At 33.7% G+C, this 17,770-nt stretch overlaps 1 pseudogene; it reads right to left on the bottom strand.

The window, feature by feature from the left end:
• Window positions 1-13,807, bottom strand: part of LOC144252550 (roundabout homolog 1-like) — a 158,785-nt pseudogene extending 144,978 nt beyond the window's left edge.
• Window positions 13,808-17,770: the final 3,963 nt, after the last annotated feature.

Below are 17,770 nucleotides of genomic sequence, written 5' to 3'. Positions count from 1 at the left end.
TTGTTTCTGAATATGTTCAACATGTGGATGGTTGAGTCTATGGATATAGAGGCCACAGATATGGACAGCTGACCACAATTGCTCTTGTTTCATTAATTGTCATGTGGATGTCACTGGGTACCTGAATATTTTAGTTTATAAATACATTTATTATGCATCTAAAAATCAAGGAAATAAAATTTTTATAAGCTATCCTCCATAGCAAATTGACAATTTCCTTCCTTCTCTACGCCTGCAATTCCTGTAGCTACCACTAGAGCATTAGCTTTATAGAAGCTCAACAGACAGAATATCAAACTGATGTCTGGAGTCATTATGAAATTGTGTTGGAATCTCTCCATAACTGCACTAATGTAAAACAAACTGACTTTTTCATTAACATAACCATACTAATAACCATGCAATCTAAGCCAACAATTGTAAAATAAGTTACAAATTTTAATAAACTTTATACCTCTTAACAATGTTTTTACCATGAGTATATTTTTCCTCTCTCTTCACTAATTCCAAAACTTTCATTATTTATCTGACAATTTATCTCTCATTCTATTTAGAAATCCAAAATTATACTGAAGGTTTCCTTGGGCCTTTAATAATGTACATATCAACCTTTATTCTACCTAATCCTGTAAGTGACCATCATCATGAATATTTACAACCTTTTATAATCTAGGAAAATATTTGTCATGTCAACTTTATAGTAAATTTAACTTTTTACTTAATTCAAGAGTAATTTTCATTTTTTGATTGAGCAGGAAAATATTGTGCACTATTTTTTTAATATTATCATTCTCTTTTTGCACTCCTACAAAATATCTTGAGCTTAAATACAATATTTCCAAAATGTAGTTCAATAAAAGAAGCACATTCCTTCTTGTGCAATTCATAGGAATGCTTTTGTACATCAAAAAGGAAGACTTTATTCCTCTGATTCATCTCTATTGATGAAATATCATTTATTCTAAGTTGCAAACACATGAAGTAAGTCAACTGAAACTAGTCTCTAAGTTAAACTACTTCTGTTTCTAACTATAAATGTAAATATTCATGTCTAAGAAACAACTAGAGGCAAATATTATTTAAGACATCTTTTATTCCAAGAAAAGCTTGCCAGAATGGTTTTAAAAGATCCTCTTGTCATGTAGAGGAATAAGAAAAGGTGATTTATATATTCTTGGTTTATGATCATCATGGACCTAAAATTTGGCTCAGAATCCAAGCCAATGTATTTTTTAAGAATATAAAAAATACAGGTGCAGCTACAATTCAATTACATTTTTCCCCTTTTTGCAGGGTGTGTCTTTGTTCTCACAGCTGGGAGATGTGTACTTCAAATTTTCAACAAAGAAAGTCACCACATTAAAGATCTCTAGAAATTCCTATAACAAAAACTGTAGCAATAACCATGCAATTTTCAATTGCCTTTCATAAAAATGTAATGTGCTTTAATCTTCTGTTCATTCGTACTCAACACATTTGGCAAAGTACACTAGTAACAGAAATGAAAACAATCATTTGAATACAAAGCTTGGAAAAAAGACTCACATAAAGTATCTGTAACCAACATCTCCTAAGAATTTATTTTCAATTTTTTGAAGTATTAGAAAAAAATTTCAAGCATTCCATTTATGATCTAAGTTTGAAATACTCAATTTTAGTTTTGCCTAAAGGAGGAAAATAAAGCAAAAAACAATTTTGATCTAAATAAAAACACTGACTTTGAAACCAAACTGCCGGTTTTTAATCTATTCATTTCCCCAAATGTATAAATGTGCTTTCTACCTCTAGTGTTTTATCAGTTCAAGAGTCATAATTTATACAAAACACACAGATGGTCACAGAAATAGTAAAAGTTTCAGATGCTACAACTTCCTGGCATATGGAACACTATAGTGGATGATCATTTTGGCAGCATTCAAATGATTTTAAAATTATTTATACATTTTCATCCTGCCATCGTTTCATAGTCATAGGTTATTACAACTCTAAATTGTTTGATTCCCGATTAGAAGTGATTCTTACATTGACTTCACGCTACTCATGTGACTGAGGACTGATGCTTTTTAAATTAGAAGATAGCATCCTTCTAGACAGCAAAAGTAAATAAAGGTATTATAATGAATTAAACATTTTCACATAAACCATAAAATTTTGTCTCATTCAATATATGATACAGTAGGACATTCCAAGATTTTTTTTAAATCAGATTTACTACAGCAGTTTAAACTGTGAATGTTACAAAAAAACTAATACACACAGATGCACACACAAAACATCCTTCAAAATTAACATGAACCTTTTTAACATATGAGATTACAATCACTTTTATTTTTATATAATTTATGAGATACAGCATAAGAAGGTTCATCCATGATTGACCACCAATTCAATAATTCCCATGGTTAATTACCAATCTTCATATTACTACCAGCTACAGTTGACTCAGTTACTGCTGATACCTCCTTAAAATGTAATATTGGTGGCTGCCGTCTGGTTTTCTTCCTTTCTCATTGACTAATCCTTCTCAGTTTCTGCTGTTCTTTCTGCCTCTACTCCCTGAGAGCATGGTCTTAGATCTCTTTCTTTCTATGCATAACCACTCCCTAGATAATTTCAGTCTCCAAATGATGTACATACACTGATGAGTTGCAAATTCATCAGGATTGGCTGCATTATACTGAGGTAAGAAATTCTCAATGATTTAATGCAGCAACAATTTGTTGCTCATTCATTCCTCATGTTGATCACAGAAGATAGAGGTGGGGCAAAAGCTCTGCTGCACATAATTCAGGGGCTGAAGCTCTCAAAGTGTCCTCTATGTTGTAGCTGCTCCACCTAAAACATGTGGCTTCTCTGTTTGCAGAGCGGTGAAGAAGAGCATTCCTGGTTTCACTCAACTACTGAAAATTTCTTTATTTTTCACTTAGAGCCCATAAATCTGAAATAGTCAATTAGGTCTGCTCAAGATCTCAGGAGACAGGGAGGATGACATAGGAATGAGTACTCACATATCTACCACAACTTAATTTTTTCTCCTGCCTCAACCTCAACTCTGAATTTCTGATTTACATATCCAACTGCCCATTTGACTTGGATATGTATAAGTATTTCAAAATTCTCTTGTCAAAAACAACCCCTGGTATGTCCTGCCCCAAATCTTCTTCTATAATCTGCATGACAGTTAATAACGTCAAGGGAATGGGTTTATGGCTCAGCAGTAGAGCGCTCACTTCGCATATGCAAGGCACTGGATTTGATCTTCAGCACCACATAAAAATAAATAAATAAATAAAGTTATATAAAAAAAGATGTCAGCACCTTTTCACTACCCAGGCCAATCAATGAAGGCAATGCTTGACTTTTCTTTTTTTCCATAAGCCATATCTAATCCATTAGCAAATACTGTTGGCTGTTGCTTCTCAGTTTAGGTTGACTCTAATCACTCCTCAAAACCTCCATTCCTAGCAGACCAGTTAAAACCATCATTTCCCTCTTGCCCTGATTAACAAAACTCCCACCTGGCTTTCCTGCCACTGACATTGCCACCTTCTGTGTGTTCTGGAGATAGCAAAGGCTTTTTCTGAGAAACCTCTGATTCTTCCCATTTTACTTAGAAAAAAAGCTATTCACAATGCCTATAAAGTCCTATGCAATCAGCTACCTCTCCCCACATGACACTATCTCCTACAAATCTCTCTGTTGTTCCCTGCATTCAACCCACACTAACTTAGCACTTAAGTGACAGTGTTAGTTGCACCTCACCTTAAGGTATTTGAATGTTCTGCTTTGTCTGCAAGAACACCTTTTTTCCTGAAACTTGTAGAGTTTCCTTCCTCATTTTTTTTTTCCATTTTTTTTTATATGAGACATTCTCTGATCGGGCTATTGAAAATTTCAATCCCTACTGGACCTCTAATGAATCCCTCTATCTATTGACTCCTTTATTTTTCCAGGACTCGTTATACTGTATAACATTATACATTAACATATAACATTTAATTAGTATAGTCTGTATATACACTTTTAGAATGTAAACTCCACAAGGGCACTCACCAATTTTGGTCTAATCATACATCCGGGGCATTGAGAATTTTGTCATTAATTTATATTGAAAACAAATAGGTAATCAGGAAAGACATAAGGAAAATCAGGGATAATAATGGTTTCAATGTGTTTGAATTATTAAGGCAGAGAAATGGGAATTACAGATGATGATCATTAAATGATCTGGAATACTTGTTTAAGGATAGAATATTCTTATCTTAATTGTGCATAAACCCAAAAGGAATTTGTTATCACTAACAAGAGAAGCATTTGTTCCTACACCCTCTATTCCCCTGTGCTATGGGCTTCATTTCCCATAACCAACTTTTCCACATGTAGTTTTCACTTTGACATGTGACTTTTCAACACCTCTTAAATGCAGAGCTGAGTCATCCTCACCCCAGTCTCTAGAATTTCAAAAATCCCCTGAGGCTCATTTTAATTCAAATCAGTGCAGAAAAAAAAATGCTTGGTTGTCTTTTAAGGTCCCTAAAACTTTGCCACAACCTTCTCTTCTTTCCTCCTATTTAATTAGCACACTCATCAGTTAACTGGTTGTGCAGAAATAGTGCAGGCATTTAAAAGATTTATGTTATAGCTGTGTTCTTCAACAAATTTAGCAGTGACCTTTACTCACACACATATTCTCCTAGGGAACTTTGATTCTTGGTAAATGAATTCACAATGGACAGATATCAGCGCATGCAGAACAAAAGGGAAAGTGTAAAGGGTAATATTTTACAATCATAGAATCAATGAAAACTTGGTTGATGGAGGTGTGTTAGTGAACACCTACCACTACAGAACAAGCAATGAAGTCACACAGAAGCGCTGCTATCAAGAAGAAAACACACAACCTACTACATATCATGTAATTCTCTACTTAGATCAGAGCAGGAACTCAAAATTCAATCACCTACTCTCACAGTTTTCTTTTATGAGATAAATTCATCATTAACCCTCATGACGAATGAGATTTTATTTCTCAGAAACAATATCAAACTCTATGGAACAGAAAAGCAATTTTAAAAAGAGACAGAGGTATAAAAAATCTTAAAGTGACTTAGGAGACCTCCTGGAAACATACTACATAACTAAAAATTTTATGAGAAACACTTTTAATGGTAATATGTGGAAATGTTATAAGCCCTGAGTTACAATAATAATTTAGTCTACATAAAAGTGTTAACTCCAAGACATTAAAATTGAAATTATAGTTTCACTTTTACTGATCTTTAAACTAAACACCGTGCATTTTCTTCACTTATTTTCATGTCTACAGAGAGAGAATTGAAATATATTTATTTTAAGGAAGAATTGAAAAATGAGAGCTAATGCTAGTCTTCATCTAAGAACCTGCTTTGTGGAGCAGGGTGAAGATGTGTACAGTCAAACCTGAAGATGGTCCTGCTATTGGTTAAGTACTTACAGTTATTCTTTCATCTTTGTCATCCAGTGGAGAGCCATCCTTCTTCCAGGAGATGGTGGGCTCCGGATGGCCTCGTGGAGGCTGGCATTCCATGACAGCAGGCTCCCCTACTGCCACCATAACATCGGAGGGGTTTTGTCTGAAGTCATCCCGTAGTACTGTAGGAACAAAAATAAATCATTGCACTCAATAGTGACACATGCAATCCTTATCTCTGCACTTCAGCAAAAGAGACATTTACTATAATAAATTACTACTATTAGCTATCACAATGCAGCTTGAAGAATATCTACTTACAGACAACTTCAATGTAAAAAAGATATTTGGCCTTAGCATGCACAGGAGGGGTAATCTGACATTCTTCAAAGGCCAGTGGGTGAATGTAGTCTGGGGCCTAGTGCCTTCACAGTTAGCATTTGAGTTCATTTTCACTTCCATTTTTTTGCTGCCTACTGCCTATATTTTTTCTTTCCAGATGCTAATGATTATAGTTCCTTTTACTTATCAAGATGATGCTCTCTACAGTTAAATAAATTAAGTATACATACAAACAAAATATTAAAAGGAAAATAAAGATAATTCAAAGCATTATTAATTGAAAGATGTTACAGATACCTCAAATTAATGTTCAAGATTATATTAGCATTATAACTTAAATGTATATATTAATAAAAAATGAAAGATATTATTAACTTATATAGTATCAACCCTATAGTTTAGAGGCGTGAACAATTCATTACTGTAATCTCAACTGGACACTAATACAGTATTAAGCTCCTATAAGATAAGCAGTGTTATTCACTTTGTGACTGTAGGAATAAAATGTGAAAAATTAAAACAATATGTATTCATGAATACTTCATATGGTAAAATTGTCCTCAGTATCTTGATAACATCGAACCATCTCAAATTAGTTGGCATCAGTAAGTCCTAAATCACAACTCTGTTGTTTGCTTGAACACATTCTTGATGATCTCTGTTTCCCGATTTACAAAACTGATATGGAATATATACTTCATTGAGGTCTAATGAATAGTTAACTTCCCCATCTTCAAATCCTTGATCCTGGGTGTAACAGAATGTGACCCATTGTAGAAGCTCAATTTAAGACAGTGCTTAAAATGTTTATAGGTATATTAAGATATACATTATGATAAATATTATTTATCTTTTAAAATAAATTGCATTGTAGATTTGATACTACAATTGTACATTGGAATGGATGTATTTCCATACTAATGGCATTTAAAAATGTTTTCAAAGATGAAGCACTACAACGTGAAAAACTTATACTCAAACCAGTATTTCAAACATTACTCTTAAATTTTAGTTTCAAAGCCTCAGATTAATAGGTTTTCCAAAGGCTCTATTTTCCTATTTCATTTCTTGAATTTTGTTCCTCTATACCAACTGAACACATGCATATATCTTAGTAAGCCATAGCACATACTCAAAGCAGTTCTTTAATTAAAATATTGAGACAATTTGGGCAGACTATGATTATGCTAATGCCTGGAAAATACTTGCTTCACTATCTTTGGAAAAATAGTAAAAGAAAAAAAGACATGGAAATATGACTGTACCAAGCTGTTGTGATTCTAACATCATACACTATTAATAAATTATACACTATCAATAAAATATAGAAAAAAAAGTAAGATTTGTTGAAATAAAAACTCTAGCTACCTTTAAAACATAATTTTTAAAAAAAAGACTATTAAGAATTTCATTATTTATAAGCTTAGACTATTATTACATGTTAATAATGTACTACAAAAATGTAAATTTTATAAAAAAAGCAAATGAGTTAACGTTAACAAGCAACATGTATGTTTTGCTGGATAAAATTATTAATCTATGATAACACATCTGAAAAGCTTTAACACCCCAGAAATACCCAAACTAAAATATTTTTCAAGTAAAAGTAAATAATTTGCACAATTTTTCAATTTGTTAGGCTTTAATCCAACTTGGTAATACTATATCTTATTTACAAATTGAGATCACATCACAAATAAACTAATGAATAATAAAATGTCTTGCAAAATATCAAAGGGCTATGTCAGATAAATCAAGCTATTTTTTCATTTATTATGTTATTGGGACTTTACAGTATATAATGAAAAGCTAACAAAATGTAATCCATTAAAGATTGTTGCTTAGATAATGCTCATGTAATTATTTTTGCAGCTGTAAAACATAAAACTCTAGCACTGCCTATGGCTACAGGCAATCCTGCATAAAACTATGAATTTAAGATTTTTCTCCTCTCTTTCATAAAAGCAATATTTCTTTCTTATTATACTTGCCCTGAACATTTTCTTTTGAGAAAAAATGGTATGTGTCACATTATAAAATGATATGAAGCCTTAGTTAAATTGTTGAATTTTCTTAACACATGTGTATATTTAATTCATTAAAATAAAAATAAAATCTATGCAATTGGCAACAGTATGGAAGAAAAAATTTTAACATCCATATGTAGACCCAAATTCAGATCTTTTTAAACATCTCTCATTTCCTTCTCTAACATTTATCATAATCAGTCTATATTTTGTAATGTTTCTCAATTTTAACAGTATAAAAAATTAAATTTTAATTTTTAATTTGGGACTATATTTTTTTAAAAAGGTCTCACTATTAATTTGAAAAAGAGTAAACAACATACATAGTATATTCAAGTACATGTCACCTAAGAAGGTGTTAAGACATAGTCATTCTAATATTGTAACCAGATTATATTTCTTCCATATTTATGAAGTTTTATGGGTAAAAGCTAGTGCATATAACACAGCTCAAATGATTTCCATTTTTTCCTTTGTTAAACAGAAAAAACAAAATCTAATCATTTGTCTTTCTGAGAAGATTTATACCGATTTTAATACAATTTGAAAATAGTAAAAGCTTTTTATCAGAAAAGAAAAATATTGGTGGTGTGCTAGAAACCTATCTGTAATGCTGAGAAGATAAGAGGAAGAGTAGAAAATAATATGTAAACATAAACTGTTCCAAAAACAATGGAGGCATTAATTTATTAAAACATTCTGTAGAAACATTATAAAAAGTTAGAACTGAAAGAAATGAAACATTATAGAACAATATAGTAGCTGACAATATCAAATTCATCCCCAAACTAGATATAATGGAGTGTCAGGAAATTGCCACTTGCTAGCCTATGTGATTTGTCTGAAAAAAGACAAGAGGAAAACACAGGTATTCTTATTTCCTGAGCAGTACCCTTGGCTTTCTAACCATGTCCTCATTGTCCTGTACAAAACATTGCTCTGACCAAATACACTGTGTTTCTAATGGATTTGATCCAATGTGGCTCACAGCACCACCACAGAAGGCTTGTCCTATGATGTCTCTACATCGCTGCACCAGGGTCTCATAACTCTATCCAGTCTTGATGGGCTCAAGTGCTCCTCAAGTTAATCTTGTCCCCTAATCATGTGTTCAACATCTGCAAACTATAATGCATTCAACTTCATGAAACATAGAATCTCATTGCACTTAGGAGCCTCAGGAGTATATGGTACAAATTTTCTGTTTTAGAAATTAATAAACTAAGACTTTCATGGGTAGAGGAACATGTCACAAAGGTAATAAAAATGATGAAGATGATTTAGCAAAATGATAATGTTAATGATGGTGGATGTTTAACAAATGTTTACTGTATAAGAAACCATACTAAGTATCAAATTACTTAATCCCCAGAACAAGCTTATGATAGAATGAGTTTATTAGTTTCATTACACAATGAGAAATATTTAAAAACTTAGTGGCCAAGTTAGAATTCAGGTCTCTAGTATGACCAGATCTCTAGTTAGAATTCAGATTTCTAGTTGTCTACCTATCTGGTCTTAACACAGAGTTCACAATTCTAAGTACACAAGTATATGATATAATTAGTATTTCAATCTCTTTCCAATGAAACAGAAATTAAGTGAGAAATTTCCCTCTTAATAATCATATGTTTATCTTATTCTGCATTCTTGAATTTTCTCAGATTTCCCATGTTTGGAAGAAGATACTTGACATTCACAGCATATTGGGAATCAGAATTCATTATTCAGAATACACATGATGTGTTACTTATTATCAATGACTCATATTTTACCACAAAATGAACAGACTGTACAATAATAATCATTTTAATTAAATATGGGCATTTAATTATCAGTAGGTATCTTGGGGAAAACAAAGGGAGATAATAACACAGTCTTGGATTTTTTTTCTGCTTTACAAACTACCTCATGAATGCAACCCTGCAGCAAATAGTAAACTTGTTGACTAGGAAGAGAAAAAAATCAATGAAACCCTTAAAAAGCACAGAGTTTATTGGAAAAGAAAATAAATGAAGTGTATTCCTAAAGACAACTCTATAGATATTTAGTATGCCTCTACTACAATGTGTCATATAATTATTTTTAAAATTATTAAGCATATACCTAGTCCTTAATTTTAGTAGAGAATATGTTAGTCATTTTTATAGTCCTTTTAGTTCTCTGTCTGAATTCCAATTTACATGTTGATAAGAAGAAATGCCAATTAATTTCAAAATAACTATAATTCTCTCTCATTTAAAATATACATTGGGCACATTTTTTGTACCTGACAGTTATGCTACAATTCTTGCATTTCCCTTGCAGTGAAATACATGTTAAATGCTGATATTTGTAAAAAACAAAAAAAAAAAACAAAAAAGAAACAATCTTAATATCCACCTTGTATGGAAGGGCAATGCAACAGGATTTTGTTGCAGATTATTCTGAATTCACATATATGTTTGGGAGCTGGATAAGAAAGTACAAGCATTTTTACAAGCATTATTTGCATTCTTGCATTGTAGTTGTTGCCATTTATGCTAATATTCCTATGTACATATATGAACCATGTGCTTAAAACTTCTTCAAATTTCTTGAATAATTCTAATCTTTTAAAAATATTTCAACAAGAATACAAATGTACAGAAAGAGAACCCATTAGAAATGAAAACTAAATAATCACATTTAAAATGATATTCTGAGAAGTGTTATTCATTTACCTTACACCATCATCTTCTAAGGCTAAGAAATTTGTTTTTTAAAATAATGCATGCATCTACTGAAGGGCACCTAGGTTGGCTCCATAGCTTGGCTATTATGAATTGTGCTGCTGTAAACATTAATGTGGCTGCAGGATGATAGTAGGCTGATTTTAAATCCTTTGGATATATACCATGGAGTAGGATAACTAGGTCAAATCATATTTCCATTCCTAGATTTTTCAGGAACCTACCTACTGTTTTCCAGAATGACTGAACCAATTTGCAGACCCACCAACAATGTATGAGTATACCCTAGGTGCCTTTTAACCGATGAATGGATAAAGAAAATATGGTGTATAATACACAATGGAATCTCACTTGGCCATAAAGAAGAATGACTTTACAAAATTTTTTGGTAAATGGATGGAACTGGAGAATATCGTTCTAAGTAAAATAAGTAAGTCCTAAAAAGTCAGAGGTTGCATGTTTTCTCTGATATGTGGAAACTCATGAGGTGTTGGGGGTGGGTTGGTAAAAAAAAAAAAAGAAAACATAGAAGAAAGATCAGTGGATCACTCCATTGTCTACCAATGAGGAATGAAGAGAAGGGAAAAGGAATGGGATAGGGAAAGACAGTAGTGTGAATCTGACCTAACGTTCCTATGTACATGTATAAGTATACCACAGTGACTCTCATGATCATGCACATCTACAAGATAATAGTTTAAAAAAAAAACTATAAGAGCAAAAATATCAGTAGAGTAGGGGGGCAAGGGAACAGGAGGTGGGAAGAAGGAATGGGAAGAAGAAGTAAGGGGGACTGAATTAGAACAAATTATAGCCCATACTTTTATAATTATGTCAAAATAAATTATATTGTCATATATAACTAAAAAGAACCAATAATTTTTTAAAATGATACATGTAGACATCATTAAGAAGTTATGATTTAATAATGATTATTTCCTAAAGAAACACATATACTTTTTAAAATTTGAGATTGAATATTCTTTGAATATTCTTCAATAATTATGTCATCTTCTACTAGTGTTTTTTTATAGAATGCCACTTTATTTTAAAACCTTAAATTATACTTTGGTTAAGACTGTGAAAGAAAATATGCTGGGAGAATGGGAGAAGCAATTAACTACCAGAAGTTTTGAAGGTTTCACAAACCTCTTATGCTTTATCCTAGGAAAGCAGTACTTTTTTTAACTCAAAAATTACACATTCTGAATGTCATATAAGAGGGATAGATGTCAAACATCACTCAACCTTAGAGAACAGTGAATACAAACTATTGTAAATGGAAAGAGATGCTATTACGAGAATAAAGGAAGCCAGTGTAATTTGTTTCTTTATATGAGGTATAACAGCAGAGCAGCTCACTTAAACATGGCTGTATGAGCTGTTTTTCTGCTGGGCTATGACAGTGAGGGTATGTCACAGCCAGTCTTGTTCTTTGTTTCTTTGCAATAGTGGAAATGGAATCTAAGGCCTGGCGCACACTAAGCAAGCACTCTAATACTGAGCTACATTCCAGACCCACCCCTAGTCCTTTTGTTTAGACTTACTTCCAGATTTGGTCTAATTTAAAGCCACATTTCCATTGTGCAGAAACATGGGTGCCATTGTGACACTTCCTTCATTGCATACAGTAGAGCATAGTCCCTAGTGTTTATTACAGTGTCACTAAGTCATGAAGACAAACAAAAGTTTGGCATCCTGTATGTAAGTTAAAGACTGTCACATATTCCAGAGAAAAGTAGACATTAGTAAGAAACAACATTCAAACAGTTAATATTCAGCAGACTTGAACACCTTGAGATCATAAAAAAAATGTAACACCAAATTAAGTCCAATAGGTAGAATTATACGCCTGACTTTAAAGATGCCAGTAACTTAGTAGATGTTTGCATTTTACACTTTTGGATGTAAATTGTAAGTAAAATGGATTTATTAATGAAAAAATGCAAAATTTATAGAAAACAATTAGGTTCCTATACTGTTGTAATCATGAATGTGTTAGAAAACAGAAGTCAAGAATTTCAGAATCACAACAAATTCTTCCACTATTCTGTGACTTTAGTTAGGATATTCATAATGACTCAGTTATTTCCATACAAAACAGAGAGTTTTTACACTCTATCTTGATAGGGTTATTATGAAAACTAATTATTTAATGTTTGTACAGGACTTGCCATTTTTATGGTACATTACATCTGCAAAGAAGTATTGCCATTAGTCACTATGTAAGGAATTGCCAAATTTTTCAGCTGCCAGTACAAATGGAAAGGAGGACAAAGAATGCTATTGATGAGGGTTTCTAAGTGCCAGAGCAAAAGTCACATTCAGGAGTAGCCCAGCAGGGTTAAAAAAACACAGACAAAATGAGATATCTGAGCTATGGGACCCTGATTAGGAGCAGGACAGGCATGCATTCTTTCTTTTACATTTAGCAACCTGCCCTGAGAGAGTCCTGAATCAAAAGACTATACTTCTGTATTTATTGCCCAGCTCTTTGTATCTGAAGGTCAGGTCCATGAGAACAGGGTTGTCTTTATCACCTCTGTATCTCCAGTACCCTGAACAATGTCCAAGACACAGCATACATCAGAGAAAGCTTAAAATACAGTTTCTACATGTTGGGTACTGGGTATGAATCGTGGCTTAATTTGGCACAAGTCCTATGCTCGTGGTCCTTGAGGTCTGTACTGTGGGGGTAAACAGACAATATTCAAGTTAACCCAAGCACAAAGACAGGATTACGATACATGCCATGAAGGAAAAGGATAAGAATTATAAGAAACATAATTTCGATAGGAAGTAAGGCACCCTGAGGAAGGAACAACTAAGCTGAAGCCTGAGAAACGGGGAAAACATCCCAAGGAAGCACACTGCAGGCAAAGCAAATAATCTGGTTTGAGGAGATACACTCAAGGGAATTTTAAAGATGTCGACCCTATGTAGTGAGTCAGGTGGAGAGCAATGTGTGTAACATGAGTTTGACAGAGAAGGTAGAGCCCACACTGAAGTCTTAAGCAAAGTGATTTTAAGATGGAATTATATTTAAATGCTTGTCCTGGCTGTCCTGTGAATGAAATGAAGAGGGAAGCAAGAATGGAAGGAGATGCCATTTCACTTCCACAATGGAGGAGAAGGGAGTATCCAAATCTAACGGTTCTTCAGAAAAGGCTGGAAAGTCACCAGTAAGAAACAACAACAAGGTAAACTGTGAAACAGCTCATACCAAGTGTCAGTGCTGTTCCAAGGGATGTATGAGTACTAACTCCTTTAATGTTCATAGTGAACTAATCAGTGAGGACCATTATTGTTTTCATTTCACACCTAGGTGGAGTGACTTAGGACAGGTTGAATATTTTTCTCCAATTCCTTTACAGGTGTATAATATGCAGTCAGCCAATGATAAATTTGGAATATGGGCCTGAATTCTGTTGGCTACAACAACATGAACTTTTAGCACTAAACTCTATTGGTCTTCTAGAACTCAGACTTTGGTGGCTGACATGAGAAATCCACTTCTGGCCATTTCAAAATACATCCAGCTGAGGAATTTCTGTCACTTTAAACTGAAGTGCAGAGGAGTGTCATTCCTAGCATTTCAAATAATTCCTTAAAATAATTGTGCACTATGATAGCTCATAAAATCACAAATTTATACCATCTCTGTACAACCTCCCACACTTTGACTCCCACCTCCAGCTGCAAATGAGGACTCACAGTCAGGAGAGAAGGACAGGACTCAAGGTTGTCTGAACTACTGGACATGCATGAGATTAGATCCTCACAACAAATGCTTTCACACTTTATTTTGATAAACACATATATTTTTTAAAAGTGTCTGAAAATATTAGAATGTTTTCTAATTTAAAATATTTGCTGGGGAACAAAGGTGGCTGGGGGTGGGGGAATATACACAAGTGCTCCTTCATCCTCTGAAGCCCAGGAGGAGGGTTAAAGGCCGTTTTCAGATTTTATTGGGGGATAGGAGGGAAAGAACAATCTCAAGGGAGAAACATTCTCACAGTTTAAAATGATCTCATTAAAACCTCACTAGCAATTGTGGAGGACCAGAGAAAATAGCTATTAGATTAAAAAAAAAAAAACTGTTCTCACCAATGTATCTTTGTGCATCTTTGTGCAGCATAATTAATGCTGCCAGTTATAACATTTTCCTCCCCAAGCCCAAAGGAATATTTCGGTGAGAGCAGGAAAAAACAAAACAAAACACCAAGTCTAAATAGCACACACAGGGACATATCATCTAGACAAAAATGTCTTTAATTGGTGACAATCTGCCCTATATCACTATTACTATTCCTGAACATAATAACTTTCAGATCTGTTCATTCCTTGTATCTTGCCCTATCACAGGCTGTCTAGGGCTTCAGCATAATAATGCGGAGTACCTAACAGGGCTTTCAATCTCCAAGGAACATAACAAACATACAATTGTGAAGCTGTGTGAGCTGCCTTTTCCTTAACAAACTACAGAGCTCTTGGGAGAGTCCCAGCAGCCTCCAGCTTCTTTGGCAGACAAGGCTGAAGACCCCCTTCTGCTGAGCACTGGAATCACACTAACAAGCCCTGACTGAAGGTACTAGGGATTAAATTAGTAGAAAAGCAAATCATTTTATAAATCGTATCAGTGATGCTATCTATATAAATAACTGTATTTTTATGAAATATACAACCTATTTATCCTCAGGAATAGTAGAAGCAAAAGAACTAATATGGAACACAAACTAACTCAAGGAGAAAAAAAAAGGCTCTATCAAAGTAAAAATCTTGAAGCACAAATCATTCTTAAATGTTATTTGCACGTGTTTATTTTTATATCAGATCTTGGAAGTGGAACGGTTCCAATGGAGGGAAATCCAATGCTATAAAAAGCAGGTCTTCCACAGTTCTCACCTGAACTTCAAAGTCTCAGGTGAGTTTATTTATGGCCAAACAATTGCAACTAACAATGGCAGGTTAAAGGTGCACAACAGAAAGACCATAGCCAGCTCTGAGAACAGGAGAAGCTCTAGCTCTCTCCCTGGAGCTCCTGGCTCACACAGAAGAGAGGCTCCTGCAGGAAGTGTGATGGAAGTTCGTATGTTTTCAAAGACGCTGAAGAATACCCTCACCCATGATGGCCTGGTAGAGGGACTTCTTTAATTTGCCAAGGAATTAGCACAAACACCTGGCCTACTGTGATATGCTTGTATCCAAATGTAAAGAGCTCATGCATGTCAAGTTGGTGGGTTCTGATCCACAAATCAAACTAGACATAAAGTTGATGATGAGCTACCAGAGGGATGAGTAGGGCTCTGTAAAATGGACACAGGGAAAACACTACCAAGTGGTTTGCTGCAGTTATCACAGCTATGGAGTAGTTGAAAAGATAAGGAATCTCAAACCTAAGATGTCCTCAAAGACTACTTCAAATGCAAGAAATGAACAAACAAAAAAACCAGGGTTATCAACAAAAGGAGTTAGAGAAAGAGAAAAATTAAAAAAAAATTTAAAAATCACTGGTCAAAGTTGGCTCCTACAAAAGTTCTAGATTATTCCATATCATAGACATTGAGTTAAAAAATAAATCTTCTGTGACTCTTCATAATTCTGTACATCAATGAACTATAAAGACCATTGTGATTAAATGTCTACTCTACCCGTTTAAAGATATACTTGGTCCTTCACATCTCCAGATTTAGCATCCATACACTCAACCAGCTATAGATCAAAAATATGGAGAAAAAACCTGCATTTGTACCAAACATGTACACTCTCTGTTGTTATTCACTAAATAAAAGAGTATAAAACTATTACATAGCATTACATTATACTATGCATTATAAGTAATCTATAGGAGGATATGTGTAGGTTTTATGCAAATGCTATACTCTTTTATCTAAGGGATAGGAGAATCTGAATACTAAGGGAAATGGATGCCAAGGAATAGCATTATATATGCACAGCCTCTTAAAGTTGTAAATTTCAGTGTTCATTTTCCTCTGTGAATTTACATTTCCACTCAACTCCTACCCAATTTTATCCTCATACAAAATGATTTTATATACTTGAGAGATCTGTTACTTTTGCTCATGGATCACCCAGTCCATGCTGTCTGAGATACTGAGGAACAGGGCACATGCTCCTATATTTGCTGCCCTTAGGCTTTTTACACCTCTAAAGGTGCAAAACAGAAAGATCTGAATCTCTGAATGGCCTTTCATTTGTAAAAATGAATGAAGTAAAAGAATGAAAGTCAAGATGGGAAAAGAGAATCATGAAGCAAGGACATTTTAGGCAAACCAGTTTTAGGAATGACATATTGAGGATGGTGAGAATTGGAATGATGTAAAATCATCATGCCTGTACATCTTTGAAACCTATGGGTACCTACCTGGTAACCACCACCCCCTAACCAAGGCCCCCACTCCCACTAATCAAGTCATGGGCTTCCAAGGAGATGGCCAGTCATCCCTGTTTTAATTGCAGCCACAACCTAAATGTCAGTGTATATGGCAACTCACAAATAAACAGCAATTAACTTTGAACAAAATTTTGGTTAAATTTCATAATTGGAGCTGATTCTTCTATGTGTTATATTTTAATCATAAAATTTACAGAAAACCAATACAAACCAAACATAATTAGTTATTATAATTATTGAGTTTGGTAAATTATCTAAGGTCTACAGATCAAAGAATAGTTTTAATATGATAAATAGTCAAAATGGGAATCAAACAAGAACTAGGTCAGATGTATTGGGAGGTGGAAGGTGGGGGTGTGCTTTCTCTGGAGAGTTTAAGGTCTCTGCTTCTAATGAAGAACAAATGGTTCCTAAGTCCAGCTTAGCTGACCAGTTTTTTTTTAAATATATCCTACAAGCAATTTAAGGAACTATAAAACTATTAGCAACTTCAGGGGAGGAAAAAAATACAAAGAAACCTCTGAGTTTCTTTGCAAAGCTGGCAAGCTTTGGATTACTTTTCTCCTTTAACAGATCCCAGTTGGAATAGCAACATTTCTTGTAAATTAAACAAATGTATAATGTTTTATTTCTCCTAAAGTAGTAGCTGTAACTTCTGTTTTCTTGACTGCTATTTTATTTATTTATTTTTTATTTTCTACTTACTGAAAGGTGTTTCTGTTTCTACCAAACAAAGTTTATAATGGGTCAATAAAATCTGATCATCACAAAACTTTGTCTATATTTTAAATATGTTGATAAACCTGTTTCTTAAATAATTGAT

Source organism: Urocitellus parryii, unplaced genomic scaffold (genome assembly GCF_045843805.1).
Source record: "Urocitellus parryii isolate mUroPar1 unplaced genomic scaffold, mUroPar1.hap1 Scaffold_45, whole genome shotgun sequence".
Taxonomy (NCBI): domain Eukaryota; kingdom Metazoa; phylum Chordata; class Mammalia; order Rodentia; family Sciuridae; genus Urocitellus; species Urocitellus parryii.
This window is presented reverse-complemented; position numbering and strand designations above follow the sequence as displayed.